Source organism: Uloborus diversus, chromosome 9 (genome assembly GCF_026930045.1).
Source record: "Uloborus diversus isolate 005 chromosome 9, Udiv.v.3.1, whole genome shotgun sequence".
NCBI classification, from domain to species: Eukaryota; Metazoa; Arthropoda; class Arachnida; order Araneae; family Uloboridae; genus Uloborus; species Uloborus diversus.
This window is the reverse complement of record NC_072739.1, coordinates 156,486,001-156,495,936: the sequence shown is the minus strand read 5'-3', so window position 1 is coordinate 156,495,936 and position 9,936 is coordinate 156,486,001.

Genomic DNA, 9,936 nt, shown 5'->3' with positions numbered 1-9,936 from the left:
GTGCAACACAAATTACTTCACTTCGCTTCTCATACATTCAATGCTAGTAATTTTTAAAATAGAATGACCCAATTCTTCGGTCAGAAGAAAGATTTTTGAGTGAAAGTAATTCGAAACTTTTATGCATGCGAAAGTTGTTTTTAAAATAAATGCTTTTTGAGCAATCACGATTGCTTATTGTTCTCATTTGACCGTTTTTGGTGTCCGTGCCTTTTTCAGCTTGGACCAGAAGCCTTTGCAGCACCACCGCCCACCGTCCTCTGCTGGCGGCGCGGCGCGGCAGCTCCGGTTTTGAGCTATCCACTTCTCCTGGTCGGAGGCGTCCATGTCCTACACACACGCACGTTCACACACATACACACACATACCCTCACACACGCCTACGTGCATACACACAAATCTACGCACACACACAACTATGCACACGTAACCGCCCAGGAGGAGAGGCAGGCTTAGGGGGGGGAGCCGTTTCTAGAAACAATAACTCCAATGACTAGGGCCCTGTCTCAGTTCGTGATTGCGAAAAACACAATTTGAATTCAAAATTTCAGAATTCAAATTAATTTTTTTTTTCTTCTTTTCAACGAAAAATGCTATTAACTCTTCCCCCCCCCCCAAGTTCAATATGAAATCAATATGAAACATTTCCGAATCCACGAATAGCTAACTATTTAGTCATTATCAATACTAGTTTAAAATTTCTGAACCTATAAAATGCACGAAGAATATTCGCAATTCCAATAAACTATACGGGGCGCTGCAGCTACTTTCTAATGGCGGATGAAAAAGGTAAAACAAACAAATTCCGTAAGTTATGACTTGCTTTGACGCTTAGTGAGTGACAGTAATTTTTCGTCGTGTTTGTGGGAAGCTTTCTTTTTTATTCGTCTGAAATTACATTACACCACAAACTGTCTGAAGCCTGTAATTTACTCCAAAGAAAACACGTGGAATGGGATGTTTACCTTTTTCTTTAGTATTGTTAATTACCGCAAGGTAGCGTATTCGAGCGCTGGAGTTGCGAATACTAATTGTTTTTATTTCACTTTAATTAATCTTCTGCATTGAACTAAAGTGTATGGTTTAGTGAAGGGAAAATAATTAGGAAATACATATATCTAGAAGAAAAAAGGTTCATTACTTGAGTTTAATTAAGTGTTCGGGGAAGAAAAAGGCTACACTGAAATAAATCATTATTTAAGTACTGAAATTATTTTCACTCGACGAACTTTTGCCCTTTGTTATGCTCTGACAATTAACTTTGTTCTACGGCAAAATGCTGTTTTGACAGACGTTTGAAAGTTACAAAGAATAGATATTTAAAATGTTGCAAAAGCAGTTTTTTAATATAAGTTTCCTACGCTTACGTAGCACGTGTTTCTCTTTCCTCCTTAAATGTTGGAAAAGGAAAAAATTTTCCCTGTTTTTTTTGAGCAATCACGATTGCTTATTGTTCTCACTTGACTGTTTTGATGTCCTATCATTTTATTTTCCCACCAGCACCCTCCGCACCATCACCGTCGACCGGCTCCTCACGATGCTGCTCCTACAGCGAAAACCGTCTCCAGGTTACATCCATGTCCTACACACACGCGCATACATACACGCACCTACACACACACACACACACAAATACATATATACACCTTCACACAAATACATACACACACAAACATATACATACACCTACACATATACATACACAACTACCCACACATTCATGCCTGCACACAGACACAAACACATATGCCTACACACACATACACATACCCCCCCCCCCACACACATGCCAGCACACACAACCACCCACACACTTATGCCAGCACCCAGACACAAACACTTATGCTTACACACACATACACATACCCCCTACACACAAACACACATACCCAGGGCTCCCAAATGGTCCGCTTTTCCCGCCAAAGTCCGTTTTCTAAGGTTAAGTCCGCTTTAGACCGCTTTTTAACATTTTGGTCCGATTAGTCCGCTTTTACAATGTTTTTACTTAAAAATCAGATTTTAAAAGTTTCCATTGTGTTCAAAGATACTGTACACCCAAACACGCGGCCACGGCGCCTTAACCTGACTTTCCCGTATTATTTCGCTTCAAATTGACGTCATTACTCCTTCAACCGCTGCAGCATGGAAATCCATAAAAAAGAGGTTTGGGGGAAGAGTCATGACGTCGAATCGAGAAGCAGGGTGCTACCGATATTTCTCGGAATTGCAGCCTCACGTTTGCAATAACGAATGAACTTTCCGATCTCGGATCTCGATAACTCGAATATTCATCTCAAAGTTTTCATTGAATCCCAAGCTCTTGAGACTTTTGTGTCGTGCGTTGACTGTAATAGTAACGCAGCTAATTAACCACCTCTTTTGCAAGTAAATTCGGAAGTAATCTCGTGGCGCATGGGCCATTTTTTTTACAGGCGCATATGTTCGTAAATTTTACGCCCTTGAAAAACCTTGAAAAGTTCCTGAAAAATATAAAGTTTTTCCAAGTGCTTGAAAAAGTATGAAAAGTTTCTTTATTTGCTTGATTCTTTCAAAAATCATTACAAGCAATCTAAAGCATACTTTAGATTGCTTGTAATTCTTTTAAAAATATTTCATCAGTGCAATTTTCTGAACATAGGTTCGATATGCAGTATTGCGAAAAATTGCTTTAGTGTTTGAAGTTTCAATATTTTTGCATCTTGTAAATATTTTGATTTTTACAATCGGAAGTTATTTTGACATGTGCTACCTTAGATTAGCTTATTTTTCGTTTAATTTCAATAATCAACGAAGTAATTAGTTTGGAAACCATGACAACATTGAACTTCCTCAAACTTTGCGGAAAACTGCTTCCCGCGTTTTGAAATTTCAATCCTTTTGCATCTTGTAAATATTTTGATTTTTTTAACAGTAGGAAGTTATTTTGACATATACTACTTTAGATTAGTTTATTTTTTGTTTAATTTCAAGAATTAACGAAGAAATTAGTTTGGAAACCATGACAAGTCTCTTGTAGAAAAAGCAGTTTGTTTTCGTATACTTTTTATATTAATTTCTTTTATTTATATGTTAGCATTAAATGAAATCTGCATGTACTATTTATAGTGCGAATTTAGGGTAGTACCTTGAAAAACATTTTTTTAGGCTTGAAAAGTGCTTAAATTTTTTTTCTCCCTAAAGGGTATGAACTGTGTGATAAAGAGATTAAATTTAAAATTCAAATATAAAATAATTTTGTTATAAACTCAGTTGTAGCTTTGTTGAAAATAAAAACAATATTTTTTAGGTTTCAGTGTGAGTCATGAGGAAGTGCAAATTTCTCAGCAAATAGTTAGATGAAACTGATGAAGATGGGAACAAAATTAGAGACTGGGGAAAACAACAAGAGAATAAAGTTTTTTTTTTGTTTGGTGTATGATAACGCTATATTAAGAAACATTAAAAGACAGAAAAACATAAAAATAATATTAAACTAAATAGAGATGAAGTGCAACTTCACCTAAACTTCAGTGAGACGTCAAAATGTATCATTATGCCTATTTAGTTCTAAAGAGGCTGCCTTAAGTGCTGAACTAAGTGCCCCCCCCCCCCCCTATGTTTTGCACTTTTATCAATGGATAAAAAAAAGTTTCACTGGTGATAAAAGAATTGTATCTCTCGTTATTATAGTAAATTAACGAAATATCTTCACAAATTTAGCAGCTGGCAACTAATTTGCCTTTTGGTGCTTCATGGGTTTAACTATGAGTGGTCCTCCCAAGGTCCTCTTTTTGATCCTAACTGGTCCTCTTTAGTCCCCTTTTTGATTGAAAATGGTCCTCTTTTACCCTTTTCTGAAGCTAAAATGTGTTGGGAGCCCTGCATACCCCCCACACACAAACACACACGCCTCCATACACTCACTCGTGATTGCGAAAAACATAATTTCAATTCAAGTTTTTTTTTTTTTTTTTTGACTCAAAAAAGATAGAGGATATATTTTTCATTTTTTACTGAAAATAAAATGAATAATAATAAAATAATAATAATAATTTGAATTTTGACATCTTGAATTCTAATTATGTTTTTCGCAATCACGAGTGTGTGTGTGTGTGTATGTAGGCGTGTGTGTGTGGGGGGGGGGGTATCTGTATGTGTGTAGGCATGTGTGTTTGTGTCTGTGTGCAGGCATGAGTGTGTGTGTAGGTGTATGTTTGTATGTGTAGGTGTCTGTATGTATGCGTGTGTGTAGATGTATCTACGCGTGTGTGTGTGTAGGTGTGTATGTATGCGTGTGTGTGTGTAGGTGTGTATGTATGTATGTATGCGTGTGTGTGTAGGTGTGTATGTATGCGTGTGTGTGTTTGTGTAGGGATATGGACGCAACCTGGAGACGGTTTTCTCTAGAGCAACAGCATGGTGAGGTCGGTCGATAGTGTTAGGCGGGGGGAAAATAAAATCAAAGGACGCCAAAAACAGTCAAATGAAAACAATAAACAATCGTGATTGCTCAATAGCAATATTATTATTACTATTATTAAAACTTAGCAAATTTTTAATATTATTATGTGCATGAAATATACTAATTTATATAATACATAATTGTGGGGATAATGTTGAGTTGGTTGGAAAGGAGGAGATATTGAAATTTCCACTTTTCTAGTAATGAATAATTGTACAATTTCTTTACGTACTGAAATCTGAAATTGACTGAAGATATCAATGCCATGCATGAATTATTCGCCTTTTTTGTATATTCTGTATTTCATCTATATTTTTGTGTGGAAAAAAGGGCTAGATAACTGTCATTTTTAATAAATGAAATCAAACGTACTAAAAGAATCATTCTTTCGGAAGCAAAAAAAAAATAAAAAAAATTGAATTTTGACCTCTTGAATTCAAATTATGTTTTTCGCAATCACGAGTGTGTGTGCATGTAGGCATGTGTGTTTATGTATGTATGTGTGTGTGGGGGGGGGTTCTGTTTGTAGGGGGTATGTGTATGTGATTGTAGGCATGTATGTTTGTGTCTGTGTGCAGGTATGAGTGTGTGGGTAGTTGTGTTTATGAGTGTTAGTGTGTGGTGAGGAATGTGTATGTGTGTGTAGGCATATGTATTTGTGTTTGTGTGTAGGCATGAGTGTGATGAGTGTGTGGGTAGTTGTGTGTAGGTGTGTATGTATGTGTAGGTGTCTGTATGTATGTGTAGGTGTCTGTATGTATGCGTGTGTGTATGTATGTGTTTGTGTGTGTATGCGTTTGTGTATGTGTGTGTAGGTGTATGTATTTGTGTGTAGGATATGGATGCAACCTGGAGATGGCTTTCGCTAGAGGAGCAGCATCGCGAGGAGCCGGTTGATGGTGATGCTGCAGAGGGTGCTGGCGGGAAAATAAAATGATAGCACGCCAAAAACAGTCAAATGAAAGCAATAAGCAATCGTGATTGCTCAAAAGAAAAAAAAAATACTAAGCACTTTTCATAATGCACTCAAAAGGATAAAATAGCTTTTCTCGGTCAGAAGGGACAGTTTTAGTATTCCTATAGTTTTCAATTATTCCAAGAAAATGACACCATAAACGAAGAAAAGTGTGGCTCAAGTCACGTAGAGAATTTCTTATTATCTAGCTTCCAATCATAACTTCGAGTGTTGAAATATGCATATTTTTTTAAACGGGAAAGTTTGATTTGAAATGACTTGAGTCACACTTTTCTTCGTTTGTGATGTTATTTTCTTGGAATAATTGAAAACTACAGGAATACTGAAACTGTCCTTTCTGACCGAGAAAAACTATTTTATCCATTTGAGTGCATTATGAAAAGTGCTTAGTATTTTTTTTTTTTTTTTTTTTTTTTTAATTCTGTTATTTTACTCTTCTTAGTGTAAATGTATTTCAGAAGTAGAATAATGTTACGATCACGAAACCTCACCCTAAGTTTTCATATAAATGCTCCATACTAAAATAAAACGAATTCTACATACGTGTCTAAAACTTTAAACAATTAGGCCTAAAAATTTACCCTTGGTCTTCTCTAAGATATATTTGTGTGCTAAATTATTAGAAACATTTATATATGAAAAGATTTCCCAAACTATTTTATGTTTCACAGCATACAAGTTTCTCGCGATAAAGATCTTAATATGTCTCTTTGCTTAACCCCGTCATCGTTATCGATTATGGGCATAGATAGATGAGGATAAAAATCCTAAGAAAGCAATGATATTGAATACATTTCATGCTTGTTCAGAGAAGCCTGGATTCAAAATTTTCATTCTGATTGCTATTAACATTACTGTTGCAAGGCAACAAAATTTGTAACAATGGGTTTTATACATAGACTAATAATAAGAGTAGACCGAGCTATGGCAACCCTTTTGCTGCTCATAAACCAAACCATGTGACTGGTGGATATCCCACGCCCGCGAGAAATATAAATAGAATTGATGGAACACGGAAGAATGATCTTTTATGGAGTCCGATTTGTAAATTTGTTAGTCTAAGTTGTAAATATTTTGTTAATATAGTGAGTTTTTCGTTAAGACAGTACTGTGCATTTTATTTAGTTAATTTCAATAACTCTCTAAGCAATTAAAGATGCAAGCACCCAAAAAGAATCGGCAAACGGTAAGATTTTTACCTACAATTTCAATTTAATATACCGATTAGTACATTTTTGCCTTAACGCAAAACGTTTACGCCATTACGTTCACGCCAACGCTGACGTAGCAGTTCCGAATGAAATAAAAGTTACTGAAAACTGTGATCAAAAACTAATTAGTAGTGTCAAAATAATGCATAACTAAAAGAAAAACAGTTCAATCTCTGCACCTGGAAAGAAAAAAAAATTATAATGCAAACACTACGTCTTAAAATACATGTCGAGTGCCAAACTATAGATAATGTTGCCATCTAGCAACCATGCTGCCAAAGTTTTCGCCAAGCCTTCCACCAGTCACATGATGTATCCATGAACCAATTTTTTCATCAGCAAGTCTGGGAAAGCTCGGTCTACTCTTATTATTAGTCTATGGTTTTATATTTAAGCATTTAATGGGGAAATTACATGAAATTTGCTGTTTTCCATCCTACTGAAAATATTAATTTTATTTTAGAATTTTAATTTTTCAGAGTTAAGTAGTACCTTAGAATTAAACAAATTATTCAGTGAAGTTCCGAAGTCTAAGTGATCTAAATGTTGAGATAAAACGATAAAGGCAAAAGCAGGCCTCAGATTACTCCGTGACAACCAGGCCAAGTATAATAAAAGTGCTTTAAAAAAAGCACACTTGAGTTTTCGAAATAGTAAAAGACAAATTAATGTTATTCATTTTCACTCAGGCAATGTGCTAATTTAACTCTGAGATTTTATTAACCGGATTATATTGATGCGTCCGTTCTCTATCAGTTGCCAACTTTTCTAAATTTTTACCCCAACTACTCTCCTTCGATGCAAAAATGCAGCACTAATAAATCATGTTTTTGATACCTAAAATTTGGAATTAAAACTTATTTTTGATTTCAACCCCTCGGATAGAATATCACGCAGAAGTTTGGAACGTTAAGCTGAACACTTCAAGCATAATGTCAACAGTTAAAAATAAATACTTTATTTTATTTTATTTGAATCACACACACAAACCTACAATCAGAGAACCAGTATGCAAAAAAGAAAAAACCCACCGGGTTCGTGGGAAATGTAACTGTATATCCAATCATGATTTATTGTTCAATTTCAGAAATTGATGAAAGTAGTTGGTGTTAAAAATAGGGATGCACAGATTAATTGGCAGCAATCAGTAGTCGGTAAATTTTCACCGATTAATCGGCGAAAAAAAAAAAGATGCGTTTTAATTAAAATTATTTTAAGTACGTTTAAAAACAATCAACCAGGGAATGGGAGGGGGGTATTGTTGATCTATATCCCTCGTAAAACGGGGCGCAGTCGGGGTAAGTTCAGGATGCAGACTGCGTCATTGACAATTTTAGGGTGAGGTAATATGAGAGGCTCTTTGGTCTTGTTCTAGGGGAGGAGGGCTTCGTAGCATTTGAGGTTGAGGGGGTGTGCCATTGTCACTGTGGGAAAAAGCACCCCTGAATAAATTATTCTGAATGAGTTTATAAGCAAAAAAAAAAAGGTAAGTACACGAGGATTTTCACCAGAAGCGAATAACAACTTCGAAAAATAAAGATGATAAGACTTTATCCTCAGCTAGATGCTAGATGCCCCGCCCCCTGAAAATAAGGGGATAATTTTGAGGGAAAGTTATTATATTTATTTTTCGAAGGCGCGATCCGCTTCTGGTGTAGTATCCACTACATGCACTTTCCTTAAATATAATTTTATTAACAATAATAAGAAAATTGGTTCACGGAATTTGATAGAACATTTGACATACTTTTTGAGAAAAATTATGAAGTTGTAGGAAGATGAATCATCACTTGCAGAAATAAACAAACTACAGTGATCTCTCGCTTATACGCGACCTCTGTTATACGCGTTTTTCACTTATGCGCATTTTTCTCACGGGCCCGGCCAGCGATATAGGAAAACAATGTTAACTCATGTTCATTTATACGCGAAACCTAAAATGCACCTTTCACTTATGCGCGATAAAAAAATTTCAAGTTTTAGTTAAATCGCCTATTCACGCTTTGCTTATCGGAAGATTTGTACCCTTCTTGATGTCTCTTGGAATGCTTTCACCAGGCCCGTGTCCAGAATTTCATAAAGGGAGGGGTTTTGGTTTCAATGTTTTTTCTTTCTTACCTGCACTGTCAGAAAAACACAACAGTGGCTCAAATAATTCATTTCTGTTTAACGGCTACAATGAGGGGCATAACGGTGTGTGTGGTAAGGGGGGGGGGTCCAAAATCTCAGAAGATGTGTTTTCAAGTGATATTACCAATTCTATTATTGTATATTTTATATACAGTAGACATGCCTAGTTTTTATTCGGCTCATGTTTATCCGGATCAAACTTGTATAGTTAAAAAATATATATTTACTTAAATAATAACTTAAAACTTTGAGTGCATAACAGTGCTGCAACTAAAAAATAAGTTTTAAGGGAGACATGTTGAAAAATAATCTAATCTAAAAAGGGCGCCGGGGTTCCTCCCCCGGGAAATTTTGATATTTTTAGTACTGAAAACGGAATTTTAGACGGTCTTTGGCTCCGCGGAAATTTGTAGAAATTTAAGTCGTGGAACGCGATTATAGGCCATATTTATTAACGTTATGGCAAGGAATGCGGCTCAGAGACTCTCCCTAATCGTTTTTTTTCCTTGAAAAATAGATTAAAATTTATTTTTAATCTCCCTTTCAAATTTTTGAAAGTGAAGTTCAAAAACGCAATTGCAGATTAACTTTGAAGATTTTTACGAGGAAGGGATTCTGATGCTAACCTTTGGATTTTCCTAAAAAGTTCTAACAGTATTCTAAGATATTAGGAGGAGGGGTTCAGAGGTTATTCTACTTAAATTTTTAGTTAGTTTTGTTTGAAGAACGTAATTTTTGATGATATTAGGAAGGCGATTCGAGGACTCTTGCTCGCATTTTTTCTGAAACTGGAGTCTCAGAAACGCAGTTGTACGACCATATTTGGTAAAATTAGGGCCCTTTTAAAACTGAAACAAAACCAAACCCGAGTTTCGGCGACGCAATTTTAAGCAATGTTGATAGAATAAGCGATGTTGTTCGGGTGCTTTTTCTGGAAATTTTGCGAAACTGAAGATCTGGAAACCAAAATTTGAAATGCTCCGTAATGCTTTTGGCACGGGGGGAGGGGGGTCGTAGGAGTAGCATTTTGAAGAAGATTTTATTATTTTTAGACAAACTAGAAAAAAGGAAAAAAAATGCTGGGAAACTTCAATGAGAATGTTTGCTTTTTTAAATACCATAAACAAACTTCAACATTAAAGTTAATTTTAAGTCAAATTTACACATTTCTTTGGTTT